Consider the following 18,701-nt stretch of genomic DNA (forward strand, 5'->3'; position numbering starts at 1 on the left):
GGAGTGGGGGGGTACAGTGTGTTTCTATGTGTATATGTATGAGAAAGTGTCTGCAGTCTGTGCAACATTGCTTGTCAGGTTGTTTAAGCTGTGTGGCACCCCTCCAAGCTGTGACACAATTGCTGAACAATGACTTTTCTTTTATGCATTTTAGTATGGAACCTTAAATGCTAGCTCTGATACATGCAAGAGAAGAAATGCTTCCCCTAGGAGAGGTGAAGTAGGAATTAGGAATGAGAGTTCAAGGTGAGCTGAGCATTTGTGTATCATAGTACTGAGGACTGTAACTCACTGATGGTAGCTCACTGCAATTACAAGTACAATGTAGCAGCCATTCATCAAACAGTCATTCTGCCTTATACCAGAAACCACAGTTTTCTGTGACACACTTGGAAATACACCCACAACCACTAGATCCATTTCCATACATGTGAGAGAAAACCAGTACTTTTATCTGTTCTTGGCCCTTCTGGTAGCAAGAAACTTGTTTTTGAATTTTTTGCTTCATCCTTGCCTTCAATTTTCTTCCTTCCTCCCTCTGCCCATTTGTAGGAGTGTTTCCTCACTATGGTTCCTTGGCTGTATGTAAGGAAAAGTGCTGCCAGTCAGTGAAATGGAAATTGCACCCTGGACAGCAATGCCTATAGAAGGGATGAGTTTGGGTTGCTTTCGATTTTTGCAGCCTCAGTTTCATGTGGAACACAATTTTAAGATTCTTGCCTCCAAACATGTATTTTTCTGCTCTGCACTGTGTTGGGCTGTTTAGGAAGAAATGAGACTTTCTTTCTTTTCTCCATCTGTAAATCTATTAAATATGCAACAAGGTAGAAAAGAAACAGATGGACAACATGGTAATTTGGGGATATGTTTACAGGAAATTAGTTATCACTGTGGATGCATTAATTGTGGATTTCTGCAGGAGGACCTATGTGGTTAAGAATGTTCCAACTTCCTTTTCTCATGTCTGGGATTATAGCTTGAGGTGTGGTAGGCTAACCCAACAAAAGTCAAAATGCAATATTGTTGATGTATAGGAAAGAACATAAATAGACCCACTCTTCACAGAACTGGCACTTCAGTGCCTATTTGTGCACTCTTAAGTACAATGGATTTTCAGCCCTTCTCCATTTGTTTCATGTCATCTCATTGTACAAACTGCAGCCAACAAGCTGATTTTGGAATGGGAAAGTAAATCCTATCCATTTTTCAGCTGACTTCCATTTGCCTCTTCAAGGTATACTATATGTGCAGAAGAGTGAAAATTTATATGATTAGCCAAATTCAACTATAGACAGCCACAGAAGTCACTGGGGGCTTATTTATCACTGCAAAGCTGAGAATAGAATTTGAGCTATTGGACATGTTTGTACTAGGAGCACTTAGGTAATTAAGTAGAACCTTTCTGAAGTACAGTGATTTTACTAAACAGGTTTTACCTTGCAGGGAAGAGCTGTTCTGTTAAGAGGTTCCATTCTAATGAGATTGAGTCTGATGGCTCATAAGATTAATGATACAAAAATGGCATCTTTGGCTTTCATACACAGCTAGTTCAAATCTAGTTCTTGCAAACAACTAGTTATTTACTGTACATGGTAGATAGATAAAAACTGTATAAAGGCCTATGTGGGAAAAAAAAAAAAAAGAAGTATTTACATCTATTTGTGTTTCAAGATACCTGTGTTGTAAGACCCAGCATTACAAGTTCATTCATTAGAAGACAGTGACAGATTTAATAAGCATGACAGCTCCTGTGGCTGACAATAACCTTCTAGATCAGGACTTGGAAGTATATGAAAAGCAATGAAAGGAACACTGTTTTTAACTGTCACAAAGAGGTTACAACACTGACAGTGCTCTGAATTCTAGTGTTATTTTGTGATTTTGTGCTGCTAAAGAGGAAAACAGATGCAATGTCCTGCTTCTGGAACAGCCTATATGAAAACTCTCCAGCCCTACCCAACTATAAGGTCAAAGAATAATGTCCCCTAGCTGATGGATGTGGAATTACTGCATAGAAAGGAACTGATGCTGTGTTTTCTTGTTTGGTCTGTGATCTGTCTCTCACAGATGCTGTGTTTATTTAAGTGTGACTGTGTGCAGGAAGATGTCTTTCCCTCTAGGGCCAGTGTTTTTGCACTTAACAGATGTGGCTTGCTGTGACTTCCACTGAGAATGGGAGTATCCCTGCCTTTCCAAGGCAAAAGCCCGGGCTCTGGATAAGAGAGACCAAAAGCTCATGGAAGTATCTTCTGGGAGAGAGTCCAGGGCATGGGTAACAGCTTTTGTTGCACAGATGGTATTTAGTTGAGCTTTCCTTACGAGTTGGGTGAGAGGTTTTGCACCTGCCTGGTCACTTCAGAGTGATGTGGGTGGGAGTTTGAGAACAGCCCAAAAGGTCTTTTGAATGACCAGTGTTACCTGTGTGTGAGGGTACTGATTCTGAGCAAGAATTAACATGAGGTGCTACCTGAAAAGGTGCTAACTGCAGGATTTGAAGCTTAGCACAAAATGTTCTGGCTAGTCCTGCACAGCTTTTCTGTCCCTTTAATACTTTGCTAAGGAAGTCTTACTTTCTGACTAATATTTCTCTTTGAGCTCTGACTAATACCATGCATACATACAGACCTATTCTTTCTTGATCAAATTTTATCATTATCTGAGGCAGGTACTGATTATCCTGTTTTTATCTCCAAACTTAATTCATCATCAATGTATTAGTTTTTTATTTTTGCCTTTTATATTTCATTGTGCATGGTAATTCAGGCATTATTTTATACGACATGAATAGCTGTGAATGTAGGCTCTGTGGACTTTTGCAGTGCAAGAGTAAAACCGAATTTCATTTCTATATAGCATGGCCTTTCTGAATTTCACATGAGAAATACTTGTTCTTGAGCTATCCAAATGAGAATGCTTTGGCTTGGACTACTGTGACAGGTCACTTACTCATGCTACTTGTCAGTAACACACTGATGCAAGCTGAAATACATTGCCTTTTCATTTGTTTTTAACCTTAATCAAAACTTGTGTAGAAGAGGTACGCTGGCATAGCAATGAGGACTGAGTCACTACAGTCCTCTGGTATCCAGAAACGAAATGTCAGTGCAGCTGCTCAATCTTCATTTCCTTACATAACCAAAGGCCAGACAGGTCTTAAAATTTTCTTTTCTATAGAACTTCTACTTCTCCAGAGCCTCCTTTTTATATGCACGAATGTGTGGGGATTGTTTCACTTGAATTTCAGCAGAACAGCACAAAATTTTAATTCTTGCTCTCCTTTCCCCTCCTCTTACTTCCTCACTGAATCAGACATGCTAATTTATTATTGTTAAAGTAAGTGGGCTATTCTCACTTGACTATTCATAAAAGCATATTATGCCAAAAGGAGCACAGTCAGTCATATAAGAAATCACCAACCTGTCCATATCTGCATAAATACACATATTCATGTCAAAGTAAAGAGGGCATAAGTCATTCTGGCAGCTGAGACATGCAATATACTGTGTGTTCTTATTGACAGAAGTATTTAGAAAAAAAAGAAATAAAATTAGTTTCCATAGTAACTGAACACTACGTAAGTCTAAATCTAAAGGGACCTGGAATTATCAAGACAGGGCAGCTGAGATGCTTTGGGTACTGTTAGTGCCAATGTTGTGCATGCACACCTCCCCTTTCCAAGTGTGGATCTTAAAGCACTGCACAAACCTGGCATCAAATATTAGTTGTATCTGTCACCCTGAAAGCTTCAAACTTCTCTGCTCAGAGCTGTGGAGTAGATATGACAGCATCCATGAATGTCCTTTCTTACTCAGGTTCACTGTCCTGGTCTTCTGAGCACCACAGAGAAGACCTCTGCATTCTTTCCATCTTTCTTAAGCATCTTGAAGCCTTTGCTGACAACACTTTTAATTTTTCAATATATTTTTTGCTCCAGAAATACTTTAAATTATGGGAGGGGAGAAAAAGAACTCTAATTTTAGAGACCAGGCATATTTTTACTATTTGCAAAAACAACTAAGCTGCTGCTCCCACCTTCTCAAATTCCCAGCACAGGTAATGTATTGCAGTTTGTTTCACCAAGGAAGGGGTCTGCAGCAGAGATATTAATTGCTCCCTGTCATACACTGAATGACTGGTGGCAGTAAAGTCTTTGGGGGTCCTGAAGCAAAGAGTCTTTGCTTAGCAAAGGATTCCTCTGCTTCAACTTTTGAATATCTGTCTTGGTTCGATAAGACAGGAGTCTGTGAAAGAGGGCAAAGCCTCCTGTGAAATGGAGAACGGCAAACCCCCCTCCCTCTGAATTACCAGGATCTTTAAATTAAAAGGCTCTCAGGCAAAGATATGGGAATGGGAGTAACAATTCTTTACTAGGAGAAAACTAGATAACAATTTAAAAAGGCAAATGCAATCGGTACAAACAAAACCAGTGAAAAAGTCCAGAACCTGAGGAGTCGGGGTGCCAGTATCAGTTCTGCTGGGACAATTGCTTCCCTTGCAATGGTTGATGAGTTGCAGCTGCAGTGGTGATCTTTAGAAGGGTATAGTTTTCCTCTAAGATCTGGTGGCAGTGGGGCCGATCTTCCTCTGCGCCGGGGTTGCCTCCGAGCTCCGCCGCCGTCGCCTCAGCACGCTCCGGCTGCTTTGCTGCGAGTGCCACCGAAGAGAGCTGCTTCTCTGGGAATCCCGCAAAGAGAGCGAGCCAGCTGCCTCTCTCCCCAAAAAGCTACCCCTTTATACAATAATAGAGTGCTTGGCTTCCCCCTCTGGGTGGGACCCCTCACAATAGGATGGTGTTACATTTACCAGCCCTGCATTGAATCAGTCAATAGTGTATAAACAAACCATTGCCTCTACGGGGCAAACTATTGTCTCTGAGAGAGATAACAAAACCTGTCCCACAGGTTTGCCTTCAACAGATGGCAAATAGAATACAAGCTTATTTTACAATCCAGGACAATATCTCATGCTTATTTTGAAGCTTTTTCCTTCAATCTGTTGGACCTTCAGAAAATGGGGCTTTACAGTGGCATCAGTCACAGAAAGGATAAATCAACTAAAATGGGTTTGTAATTCATACGTTTTTAGCAATTTTTTTTTTTCAGTTCTATTTAATCTTTGGTATTTTATGCAAAATATAAGTATTTTATACAATGGTGGGAAAAGATAGGTTTTGATAACAAAAAAATGTGGTTTTTACCTGTATAATTTGAGTGTTGTGAACTGGCACTGAAAAGTTTTATTAAAATAAAAAAAAATTAAAACCATTTAAAAAAGAGGAGAAAAGAACTCTGAAAGAAAAAAAAAAAAAACCAAGCCCCCTCATTTGAAGTCCATTGAACCTCAAAAAATTACTTCAAAGGGTTTGGATTAGACCCATGCAATACTTTTTTTTTTTTTCTTCAGAAGTTGCATGTGAAATGGCTAAATGGAGATGTGACCCAGGGCTCTGAGTAGCTTTGATTTTGTTCTTAAGCAAAAGAGGCTGTAGGTATTGAAAGTCAGATGCTGTATGCCTCTTGAAGATTGTGCTACTTTTCCGCGTATGGGAAAGAAAATATGCATATTTCTGTGCAGAAATGTTTTTCATATTGAGATCCTGCAGGCCAAATAATTTCAATCTTTTTTGAATAAATCTTTAAATATTTCTTTCCTCACCCTTAATGTTGTATATTTATTTATTTTCTAGTGTTAGCATTGCTTGAGAGAAATAAGCTTCCAGACAGTATCCTTTATTTAGAAAATATTTAAATTCTAGAAATCTCTGCATATGTGGTAGGGTTAATAATGAAATCCAATTCAAAATATAATGATATGTTTTTGAGTGCTTTAGAATAAAATTATCTGGTGGGTGTCAGACTAAGGGAACCAGACAATGAACACTGACAGTAATGGAATGAGGTTACCACAGTTGCAGAGGGAAGATTTTTGGTGAAATTCTTCTAGTTTAGAAAATGGATATTTTTTTAAAATTGACTTATTTTAGGAAGATACCGATATTGGCAACAATTGTTCTGGGAAGAAATGACCTCAGAATTTGCTGAGCATCCTGGTTGGAGAGAACCAGCCAGCTAGTCCTTGAATTGGACAGGGGAGAGGCAGGTTTCAAGGTCTCTAATGTCCCTAAGACCTCTGTGTGATGTCTTCCCAAAAGAAACCCACCTCCTCAAAATCATTTCAGAGACTTTGCTGTTTACCCAGCATTACTATAAAACAATGTCACCCTAATATTTTTTGAATACATTTAAATATATCTTTTTTAGTACTATGATAACTGGGAATATTTGTAAGGCCATAGGTGGAAATGATTGGGGTAAGGACCCAGGAGATTGACATGGCTACAGACTGAACAGAGCATCATTACTAGGAATTTCAATACCCAGGGGAAATATATCTTACACCTGTGTATAGACACCTTCTTTTTAAAGGGCTGACGACTTACCTTCTTCTTGATAAGACAGCAACACTTAGGAAATGGCTTGCATCTTGGTATTTCAAAAAGGAGCCAAACATTCCTACTGTCACCAGACAGATCAGGGAAATACTTCTTCTTTTATCTAGAAGAATGTAAAGGGCTGATGTCTGAAATATAACATTGATGTAAGGCCTCATGCTACGGAAACAGGGTTTTGAAAGATCTGATGATGGTTTTGTTGTGAATAAACATAACCATGTATCAGTCTTTAAAGATAAACCAACTTTGATGCGATAGAGACAATGTGGATGCTCCGTCCCTGGAAGTATTCAAGCTGGATTGAGCTCTGAGCAACCTGGTCCATGACAGGGAGGTTAGAGTTAGATGATCTTTAAGGTCTCTTCCAACCCGGGCCATTCTATAATTCTATGATTCTATGATATATTGGCAACCGTGTACTCAAAAGTGAGGACTGTCTAGAAGGAGAAATTAAATCGCACTTGAATATAGAAATTTCCATCTAGATAGGTAGAAGCTAGGAGAAATATTATGGATGGTAGGAATGGAAAGAGTGTTCAGTGGGTGTGTAGTTGGGGTGTTATAGGAAGGATAAAATGAAGACCTGTTGAATGAGCTAATCATATGAAGCACAACTGGTGAAAATCCAGGGAGCCAATACTTGGTGGATGCATTAAACTCATTAATCTACTACAGATGGGCCAAAAAGAGTCAAAACTTTTTTTTTTTCATTAGTCAAAGAAAACCCCATTTAATTTAAAAGGGCTTATTTCTGCTACTTTGATATGAAAATAATAGAAATAGTAGGTTGTGGTGTTGTCTGACTTACTGCAGGAAATATTTAGTGTTACAAGCATGCACAATGACTGACAAAAGCTGTTAGAAGTAGTGTTCAAGGAGAATATATAGATTTTAAAAAATAAACATATGTTAAATAGACACTCTACATATTCTCAAATCAAAAAATCCTAATTCAAGACATTTTTGAGATTGAGATTGTCCTTAAAAATAATCCAAATATGTGAAGAAGACCTAGCAAAATAGCTCTGATGATGCTACAAGAAAGATTGTGCGTGTTTAGGCAATGGAATGAAAAGGATGATAAACTGAGCTGAAGAAAAAGTAAAATAACATCTTTAAAACATAATTTTTCTCTTATCTGGGTTCTAAACACTTAGTTGTCACAGCTATGTTCATGTTTGCTTCATGATATTACAACCTTGCCATATGCACACATTAGCACATATTTGAAGAATACAGAATATTAAAAAACACCAATTAACAAGTGATTTAATTAGTATTGACTACATAATTGTCCAATTTAATTCTTGCTGCTTAAAAATAATCAGAATGTATTTTGATCACAGTTTTTTGCATGGAAGCACTCAAAAACTTAAAGCATATTTCAGCCTGTGGGGTGTTTCTAGGCTCTTTCTGTGGACTGTCACCAACCATTTACTTATGAGTAATTGACCTTTTAAAACTATATCCTATTCTTTTTTCTTCATGATTAAATGACAAGAGAGCTCTAAAAGGAAAGTCAAATCAGATATCATTGTGATCCTCCCAATGGGTTTGGCATTTGGTAAGCAAATATTTATTGCAAGTGTGCAAGATTTCTATTCCTGTTGAATGCATCAATTGTACTAGGTATTTGTTGACAAGGTACCAAGTATCTTGTTGATAGTGAATATCTAGTTTTTATTTTATTGAACTTAGGAAACTTATTTAGACTTATTTAGACTTTAGACTTAGAATATGAGTTCAGTAAATCTTTGGTATGTTACTTTCAAGTTCTGCGAGAAAATAATCTGTATTTTTAAGAACTTTTTGTAGTAGAAGGATACACAAATTTATATTTCTATGTTTACTTTTAGACATAAAATGCCAGTTATCATCTTGGGACTTGCAAAGGATCAATTTATCAGCTAGATTGTCCTCAAATATTTAAGGAAGCAGAAGAAGATGGTTTCTGATGTGAGTGTTACTGAAGGGCTTGAGAAGAGCAATAGAGAGACCTGGGAGACTTACACCGCTGAGTTGTTGATAGGACCAAACACCAAGACAAGGTATGCTTTTTAGGCACTGTTCATAAACTAGGCTATGTTGGCAATATTTTACATGAAGGATCTGTCTCTGTGCCTGATATGAGAAAAGGGCAGCAGTATGATTTAATTTATCTAATTTTAGTTAGGAAAATGCCCCAAGAAATGTCTTATTTTCTTCAAATGAGGAGTGCAGTTAATTTCATGTAAGTAAATGTGCACATTTATGGATATTCTTTCTAAATGAGACCCATATTTACTGCAGGCTAGCAGTTCTCAGTGAGCCAAAATTTCCAGATGGGCTGCCTGTGAACAGACCCCATGGTTTGATCTCCTAAGGCTTTGTGTCATACTTTTGTGTCTGAAAGGATGCAAACACTGAACACACACCTTTTTTTTTCTGCCAGAATCAGATCCTTTGTCATCTGCATTTTAACCTTCTCTTACCATACTAGATAGGATGGAGAAGGCTTTTTAAGGCAGGCAGGTGTAGGAAGTAGGAGAATATTTATTTAGCCAATCTGAAACCAGGAGACTGAATTTTCTGGCTGCTGCAAATGTACAAGGTATACTGTCTAATCTAAAGCCAGTATAAAGACAGTGAAATGGGGAAGGCAGGAGTACTGGTAAGAAATCACACAGCACACTTCTTAACATTGGAATTGTTCTTCAATACAATTAAACTTGATGTTATAGGAACACAGTTAATGAGATGGGTTTCTATTTATTTTTTCTGTATTATTTGTCAGTTTTAACTGACAACAAGGGGGATAAATATAACTTTGTAAAATAATTATATTTATATTTTATTGAGGGAATACAGATATAACCTTTTTAACATTTAAGTCAAACCTAGATCATCAGCCTTCTGGACAGAGGAGATTGAAATATCATCCTTGTTTAATGTCATAAATGCTACAGACTATCATCAATTGAAATATGACATTTGTTTGGAAGAGATGAATATTAGGTCATATTTTTCCTCTCAAAATCCAGGAATTTTAATGCGATCTTTTACAGATGAGTTCTTCTCCAGAAAAACCATAGTTGTTGTGGAGCTAAGATGTTGAAATATGGCATCGTACACAGGCAGCACAGCTATGTATCAGTAGTACAGACATAAACCAATCTTTTACAACATGCAGACACAAATGGATGCTGTTTTTAAATACTACTGAATTTCCTATGATAAAGAATGTGTGTATGACAAAAGAATTCCTAGTGATGGATGGAAGAACTATGAATTTTAAGAAAATAATTGTGTTTTGCTTCTATTGTGTAAAGTGCTGAGCAACAATCACAAGTGTTGCCTGCATCAGCTTTTTCTAGATACCTGTTCCTGAACAGCAGCAATTTGTTATGACAGCCTTTGCTATTCAGCAGGACTACAAAGAATCAGTCATTTGTCAATATGCATTCATACAGTTTACATACCAATGCTTTCACCTATAGTAAATTGTGTGGTACAGCTGACAATTATTCTGCTACTTGATACACTGAGTACTCCACACAGAGCCTATTGGCGCAGCTCTCTTAATGCTGAAAGAAACGTTATCTTTTGGAGTAATACACATACACCTTGCTTCCTCCCATGACATGTGTCTTAAAAAATGGTGTTGAAAATAATTGGTGTTCCTGCTGGGATGCATGCAACTGTCACAAAGCTGTTGCTTTGTGGGGAGTTTTCCTTAGAAGGTGGCCGCTCTGGGAAAGAAGGTACAGAAACAGTCTCTACTCTTTACAGCTACTCATTGAGATAACCTGACCTCAGGGCCGACACGGGCTTGTTCTGTTTGCTGTGTTTCCTCTTCAAAAAGAGTTTTATTTTCTTTCAGGAAACAGAAGATTTTTGCACAGTATTTTTGCTTTAAAGAGTTCAGGGAAGGGCTTACAATTGAGCAGTTTGGCATAATACATATGTGTCTGGTTAGATGTAAATAAGATACTGAAATTTTTGGGAATAGCAGAGCACACAACTGAGGTGTAAAAACTAATTTGCTGACCAGTGAGTTTTTCAGTCTATATAGAAACATTTTCTATCATAGCATAAGGACACAGCTGTAGAGATGTGTAACCTCTGCTGATTTAGACATAATTTAGAAAAAGATTGGGTCTTAGATCAGATCTTAAATATATATATATATATATATATATACATGCATATATATATATATATATATATATATAGTGACAGCTTGAAAGCTTTGTACAATCTTAACACAAGTACAGTGACTAGGAAAAACACAGTGGAACATCAGGTTATCCTTAGCTTTTTTTATTCACCAACACAATATAGTTTTCATGGGAAAACTTCACCTTCTTAAATTTACTGGTGCCTTTAATGTTGACGTTAACAGTGCCACTGGTCTGTCTCTTCTGTGTTTTGTCATTAATAATGCAGGTTAAATAGAGTGAGCTTTCTGCAGCTGGCTTTGTAGTTGCATTTAAAATAAAAATGCATTATGTATGTAACTGCAAATGCTCTTTGTTATTGCAGATTACTGGAAGTGTGCACTTGTGGAATGAAGAGGGAATCTTCATATAGGAAGGATTATAGGTCTCATTGAAGCATATGTATAATATTAATTTTAAAAACCTTCAAAGGAGGAACCTCTGCTAAGGTTATACAAAAGTTATCTCACTGTCTGTAATAGAAATTTTGTAGCAAAGCTTTGGCAAAATCAAAGGGATGTTTATAGCAGAACTGTAGCACTATATAGTAATGAAAAGCATGTAATAGGAGCAAGGGAGAACTGTATGCCAGGGCTAGTGCCATAAATCCCTTTTAGACAAGATTCTTGAGGTAAGGAAGAGCAGAGATGTTCATTCAGAAAATGTGTGTCATGAAGTTCTTGTAGCTTCATCCATCTGCAAGATCTTAGAGGCAAGTTTAAGTAACCTATAGAGAAAAAAACCTCAGTGAAGAACAAATGATGCCAAATTTGGGAAGTGCTAAGGGAATGCCAGAAGTACACAAGAACATCATATTGCTTACTGTTCACTAAGGCTGAATATAAAGAAATATGGCATTGTGTGTAATGTGCTACCAACCTCTAGCTGACACCTCAGAGGCTGGCAAGTTGTAGTGGTGCTTATATCAAACAACAGCCTGTAGTGAATTAATCCATTCTCCTTTAGTTCATCTATTGTCTGGCTTTGCTCTTGATTCTCTCTCTCTGAGGTCCCAGATCCAGGCAGAAATTATTTTTTCACTGTGCACTGGTTCATAGTCTCATTTGCTATTCAGTTGGAAGAGAATTTATCCTATTCCCAGAAACTGAGGTAAGAGGAAAACGACTAATCACAGTTATGTAGAGAGGAGCAGAAGGGAGATACCATGTTTTCATAGTGTCTTGTTTTAGGAAGACCTCAAGCATTATTGAACTCAGATGAGATAATTCTTTGTTGTCCTATGAGTTTGGGGAAAAGGAAGTGTGAAGAGTATGTATGTATTAATTCTTATAAGGTTTGAAACCTTCATCTCCAGTCCAAATTACAATTTCTTTGTCATGTACAGTGTCATTCTGGAGATTCCTATAATTTGTGTGAGTCCTCCCATTTGAGAGAGGAAGAAACCCTTATAGCTCAGGGAGAACATAGCTGAAGGGGGGAAAATGACATTGCTCCCCTGCTTCTCAGGAACATCAGTTTGTAGATGCAGATGTGTTAGAAATATTAAAAATGGAGATGATGTGCAATCTATTAAGAAAGATAACATTAGAACACTTTAACTCCTGTAAGTGTACAGGACATAGATTGATGTGTTTTCTGATATCTTTATTTTTATAGTATCACTGGTTCATCACAGAGGGTGAATAATGCTAGAGACCCTTTTGCAAGGTTACCTGTAACAGGTGGGCACTGTTTCAGATTCAGTAGACCTTGGCTCTATCCTGGGAAACATGCAGATCTTTAAAATGTGTTTTTGAGGCTTTATTGATCACTTCCAGGTTATAGTCAGTAATAAGCACTGACTGAGTGTCATTTAGACAAGAATTAGACTACTATGCAAAAGAAGAAGGGGAATTTGTTTCAGATGCCAGGTAATAGCATTATTCTATAGGAATTTTTTAGATTTCCTTATTATAAAACCTTATATATTTTATAACATTTATATACATTTCCTTATTATAAAACATTATAATAGTAAGCAATAAACCACGCTGACATTTTAACTATTTGTAGTACAGTATATATTTTAACTATTTGTATTATAGTGATGTCATGGTTTACTTTAGTTAAAATGAAAAAACAGTTTCCCTTCTAAGCTTTTGTGATTCCATGGGGTTTTTTTTCATCCTACTGTAGCTTAACAGAAAGTTGTTTCTTTCTGTGTGACTTTGTTCATGTGTTACAAGAGTTTCAGATGAGTCTCTCACACAAGTCAAGCCAATTTGCAGAACCCTGTGCATCTCCATCTGGGTCAGGATCACTGTCAAATGTCACAGAATATGTTGTGAGCTAGGAAGATGGATGTTCTTCCTTTATTCTTCCATCAAAATGCTCTACTAAACTGTTTGTTGAAGGGGTGAAAAGCACACTGAATCTTCTGAATTTTGTTTGTTGACCTCTACTGAATGCTTCTGCAGGCATCTAGTGACCTCAGGATGCTTTGTGAAGTTAAGGTATACAACTCTCTAAAGAAAAAGCAAGAACCAATCTAAAGAGACCATCTGCCTTCAAATTATAGATGGCAAATATTTTGGTGGGTTTTTTTTTCTGTTTGTTTTTTTAGTGTTTTTTTGGTCTTTTTCTTTTGGTTGCTTTTTTTTGTTAAACAAATAAAGGGCCTCTCCAAGCAAAGAAAAATTAACAAAAATATTATACTACTCCCCAAAAAATCCCAAATCAAACATGTAATTAAAAATATAAATGATAAATATGTTCATAATGTTTAGTTTACTTAAGAAATTTTTTTCTGAGACTTTTCAAAGTAATTTCAAAAGCAGTATGCGGATCAAGGAAATCTACTACCTGTTTTTATATTTGAACTTTTCTCTAATGTGAACTGAAAAAGAATAGCATTTCCAAAGCATTACTTGCTATCTTAGGCTTCTAAACCTTTAGATGTCAGACACGTACCCAGTCATGGATTCTGCAACCAATTCTGACTTGGAATATTAGAAGTGAAAGTTTATTTCCCTAAAGTTCCTGCATGTATTTTGATTTCTTTTTATCAAGCAAAAATTAGTTTACTTTGTAGTAAATACTTTAATAGTATTATAGGTTGAAGGATGCAATGTAATGTATTTCCATTATGTGAGTTACTCTTTCTTGTGGAGGAAACTCCCATACCAGTTACTTGAGCCACATGTCAACTTTGGAATGACTGCAGGATGGGCTACATTTGTGCTGGATTTATTTGCGTCTGTGGATAATGATTATGGGCCACATTTCTCACTAATTTAACTACCCTCAGTTAAATGACTTTATATCAGGTCTTCATGGATTGATTTACTGTGGGTCTCTGCATGTTTCTGTGACTCATATTAGAAGAGGCCATTGTGCCAGAAAGCAGTCATTTCATCAAATCTTAGAAAAATATGAAGTTCTTTTGCTTCTGGTTGCACAAGATTATGTTAGGGGCTAGAGTTATTTTATGCACACCCACGTACCAAAGCATTTCCCTACTGAACACAAAAGTTTTTAGGTGTTGGTGGAAGATCCTGTACAAATCTCGTCAGAGTGACCAAAGGAAAAAGATGCATTATTGAATAACAAGATTCTTCCCAATATCATAGAAACAGAATGGAAAAGATTTATCCCTCTTGTAATACAAATAGGAAATCTCTCCTAATTCCATGACTTTCTGATCATCTACGTGAAAGGCAAAAATGTGGTAGAAAGTGATGATTTGGGAGCTTTGGTCATTATTTGCAATTTGGCTGATGTCTTGAAATGCCATGTGGTCTAAGAGCTGGTGAAAAAATACTTGATGTTTTATGAATAAATGTTAATTGCAGGCACAAATTTGAGTGCTGTTTTTTTGACGTAAGAGTAGTTATAAGCCTATAAACTAAGAAAAGGATAAACTCCCCCATATTACCAATTGCTGATTATGGCTCCATAATTTATCGTGCTGAATCATTTCTGTAACATAGCGAATAAAAAGTACAACCACCTGCAATAGATTATGTTGATTCGTTTTGCTGGCAGATGTGAGAGTGCATCATTGCTCGTTAGATGGTAAGCTTAATTGGTTTTCTCTAGAATTACATAGAAAATATTCTATTAATCTGATCACACAGAGGGTGCTTAGTTTCTAAATCCCTGAATTATTGTTTAATTGTTAACATTTTTGCAGATAGTGGTTATTCTCTGGGGTTCATTTATAGAAAACTATGGCTTTGTCCTATGTAGGAGGGAATTACAGATTAAAAGGTCACATGAGATACCCGCTGTGACCTGCCTCCTTCATTTGGAGTCAATATCCTTTCAGTCTGAGAATGGAGATTTTAAAGACAAGCAGTTGATGGGGAAATTCCAGGGAGCAGGAGAGGGAGAGAACCCAGGTCAAGCCCAGGTCCAGAGCATTTAATAACAAGTGACTAAAATCAGTGATCTGAGATTACCTATCTCCATTTTTTTTCTGAGCAAACACACCCTGCAGGTGGGGGGACGTTCCAACACAGCAGTTAGATCCTTCAGTGCTCTGACCTCTGGGTTGAGCAGAGACTGTTTTAATGCTCAAGTTGCCTCATTTCTCCCCTGAAATGCTGGCCCATGGTGAACCTGCACCCTTGCTGTTGACTGAAGGCAGGGAGGCAAACCCACACTGAGGTGCTGTAATGGGCAACTGGACTCAGACTTTTCTGTGAGCTGCTGGCTCTGCTCACTTCTGTGCTTCACTGATGCAGCAGCACATAGTACATGCTTCACATCCTGATGTCCATCGAGGTCAGTGTGAGGAGAGAAAGCAACCTAGGAGTAGGATGTGCCTCCCTTAGTCCTGTGATAATGACAAGAACACAGACTCAGAAGGAGACACTGAACCACCGTTTTCCTGACACCAGATGTGCTACATCTGATGGTCTTCAATAAACATATCAAGCTACCCCTAAAATCAGTGATGCAAGTTGCTCTTACTGTACTTAAGAAGTGCTCTCAGAAACACACTGTCTGAACCAAACATTCTATGAAATGCCAGTTAAGGTGTATTCTATCCCATTACGAAATTAGGTAGCCTGTGTCTTCACTGCTAGGGATGACTGCTCTTACCACTGTCTCTTTCTGTTGCAAAGAACCCTGAAATCCTTTTAAGAAGAGAGTTTCCTCAAGAAGCACAGACCTGAGCCATGTTTTTCAGGGGTCTACACCATGAGCTTATTTCTTACTTATGCAAGAGGGGTGCTACAATACATTAATTTTGAACTGGTGGACTCTTCCTACTTTCTATGGGTCCTACTCAAGGTCCACTGGAGCAGGAGTTTATTTATTCTGCTGTCTCTGGAATCTAGTGGAGCAATGGATGTAGTGTACGTAAAATGACATGAATCACCTAATGACTTTTAACACTGAGTATTAATTAGATATCAAGGAAAAAGTTTCTATAAAAGATAATTTTCTGAAAATAATTCCTAGGCTTTCCAAAGCAAATCCTAAGAAATGTCAACTGTCTTGTGTGCTAGTTACCAGTTAACTATAATGGAAGATTTATTTTTAAATTCCCTGAGGCTGTTTTAAACATGAACCTTCTACTTTCACTTCTGCCTTACACCTCCAACCCATGTTTTTCTGGCAACAAAAATGTAGCTCAGATTTAGATATTAAGTCTGTATTTGTCATGGGTCTGTTTCCCTGTGTCCTATAACACCACACTGGGAAAAATCCTTTCAACTTGGAGAAAGATATGAGGGTACTTTTTGTTAGAGTGTTTCCAAATAGAAATGAGTAATTGCTGCAATGCAAATGAATGAATGCTGTAGATAGCTTTTTTGAAGCATGGAATGCATTAGTCTCTTCCAGTGTCCTCTATCTGGAAGCTGAATTTGGCAATGGTTGAAATGCAGGAAGAGGAAACAGGGAAAGCAGAAATATTTATATGTTCTTTTAAAATCAAGATGTAAGATTTGAGTCATATAAAATTACTTATCAGTACTTTTTTCCAGTTTATCATTGCATGGTCTGGCTAGGTCAGAGACTAATTTGATGGATAGATTAGGAAATAATTAATATTATCATGAACAAAGGAGACAAATAATTAAAAATGCCAAAATCTTTGGAAGAATGTATTATGGAAAAAGCATAGCTGGTGTGCACTGAAAGAAGAGAGGTTTCCTGGGCTTTTTCCAAAGTTTCATGCTTAGGGCCACCTTGATTGAATGAAAGTAAAATGCCAGGAGTTTGTTATGTTAGAGTCCAAGCATGCCATTAAAAAAGGAAAATAGAACAGAATAGCCAAATGAGAATTATGACATTGCTATAAAAAAATTATTGCCTATAAATACAGTTCAAGTAGATCCTGTAAACAGAATAAGGAATAAAACTCATAACAGGAGAGGTCCCACATTTTAGGAGGCAAAAACAAGCCCTTCAGCTTAGCAGGATCTTAGAAGCCATCAAGGTCTCAATACGAAAGTGCAATCAATAGAGCTACAGAAAGCTTTGTTAATTGTTTTAGGTTGTAAGCCTGCAAATAAGGATTGGAACTAGAAAATGCCTGAGTAATTTGATTGGTTAGACTACTGCCATTCTGCCAGCTGGCCTGGCAGGATACAAAATTTTATGGAGCAGCTTGCCATGCCATTTGCAATACTGTTCTCTACAGATGTCGATACCTTAGGTGACATCAGTGCATGAGCTTAGAAAATGTGTAACATATATGCACAATATCTGACTGTAAGGGAGTCTGAAAGAAACCTAAAACTTTTTGGAATGACCATTCTTCCCAAAAGAGGGACATGGACATGCCTCCACTCTGATAGAGAAATCTTGGTAGCCTGTCAATCCACACAATGTAGGGTTTGTTAGGATTTTACTAGGAAATGTAACAGTTTTGCAGAGAGGGATAACACTTCTGGTCCACAGGAATTTCAGATATACCTCCTCCCTGAATTTGGGTTTCTGAGTGTAATGTGAGCATAACTTGCTTATTTGGACCTGCCCTTCTCTCAGAGTTAGAGATTCTTTTTGTGAACTCCCAGGTGGAAGCAGAGGAATTTCAGCCATTACATAACCACTTTGAAGCATCTGGAAAACCCCATGTAATTTCCTCACTAAATGTTCCCTCTCTCTACGCTCCAGGTTAGAGACATACTGTCCATAGCTTAAACCCTCCACTGCTTATTTTCTGTCTAAAATTGCTTTTATACCTAAGGGGATAGAAAGGCCTTGCCCAGATTTCTGTTTTGGTTTAAAGCAGCAATGCAGATGCCCTGATTGTTCCCTTTCCCTGGTGCTCCAGGTACATGGCAAACACTACGGCCCATGTTGAGGGCTATCCAAATCAGATACACATTAAGCATAAATATTGTATAAAATGTCCTGCTCAGGGGACCCGACTAAGCTCAGCATGAGGTAAAACCCCCAAACTACTTTTTATGAGGGGGCTTCAGTACCAACTGCTTTGATTTATGTGTTCATCCTTATTATACCAAGGAGTTTCATGATGTATGTAGACACAGAACAGACCTGTGCATCAACATTGGGTTCCACTAATCACACGGTGGTAGGAAAATAGATTTCTGAGGTCATATACTCCTTTGGTTTGTTCTAAGAGACTACAGTGCCTTGATATTATTATAAGCTAAATTAAAATACAATTGGTAATTATTTGGATAAAATCCCTACCTGTATAACTGAAGTTGACTTTTGAGTGTTGTGCAATAGGACTGTTAACAGCTTTTTCTTTAACAAACATCTAAACATTGTGTTGTGGCTCACTATAATGAATCTTGTTAATTTGTAAAAGAAAAAAAAATTACAGCCATACAAAATAACACTGCTAGCCTGAAGAGGGGGGTTTAGGGATTTTAAAACAGATGATTAATTGAAAACTTGAGATCCTCATATTTACTTTCCTGATACAGAGCCACTAGGGTCCATTTACTTCACACTTACTATCTTTTCTGTAAAATTATGTGGTTTAAAATTCCATTTTTCTTAAACAAAAAAAGAGTTCTCTTGTTTGTGGTTTCAAAAAAAAAAAAAAATGCTAATGAAAAGACCAAAATCCTGGCAACACTGGAGCAAACTTAGCAGTATCATATAGTCTCAGTGATTGAGAC

At 37.3% G+C, this 18,701-nt stretch overlaps 1 long non-coding RNA gene across 1 annotated transcript in view; it reads left to right on the forward strand.

The window, feature by feature from the left end:
- LOC146767950 (uncharacterized) overlaps window positions 1–18,701 on the forward strand; it is a 205,532-nt gene that overhangs the window by 14,870 nt on the left and 171,961 nt on the right. Inside the window, exon 2 of the long non-coding RNA XR_014953831.1 lies at window positions 8,308–8,499. This is a non-coding gene — a long non-coding RNA (uncharacterized LOC146767950). The remainder of the gene's footprint in view (window positions 1–8,307; window positions 8,500–18,701) is intronic.

This window comes from Lonchura striata, chromosome 3 (genome assembly GCF_050655825.1).
Source record: "Lonchura striata isolate lonStrDom1 chromosome 3, ASM5065582v1, whole genome shotgun sequence".
NCBI lineage: Eukaryota > Metazoa > Chordata > Aves > Passeriformes > Estrildidae > Lonchura > Lonchura striata.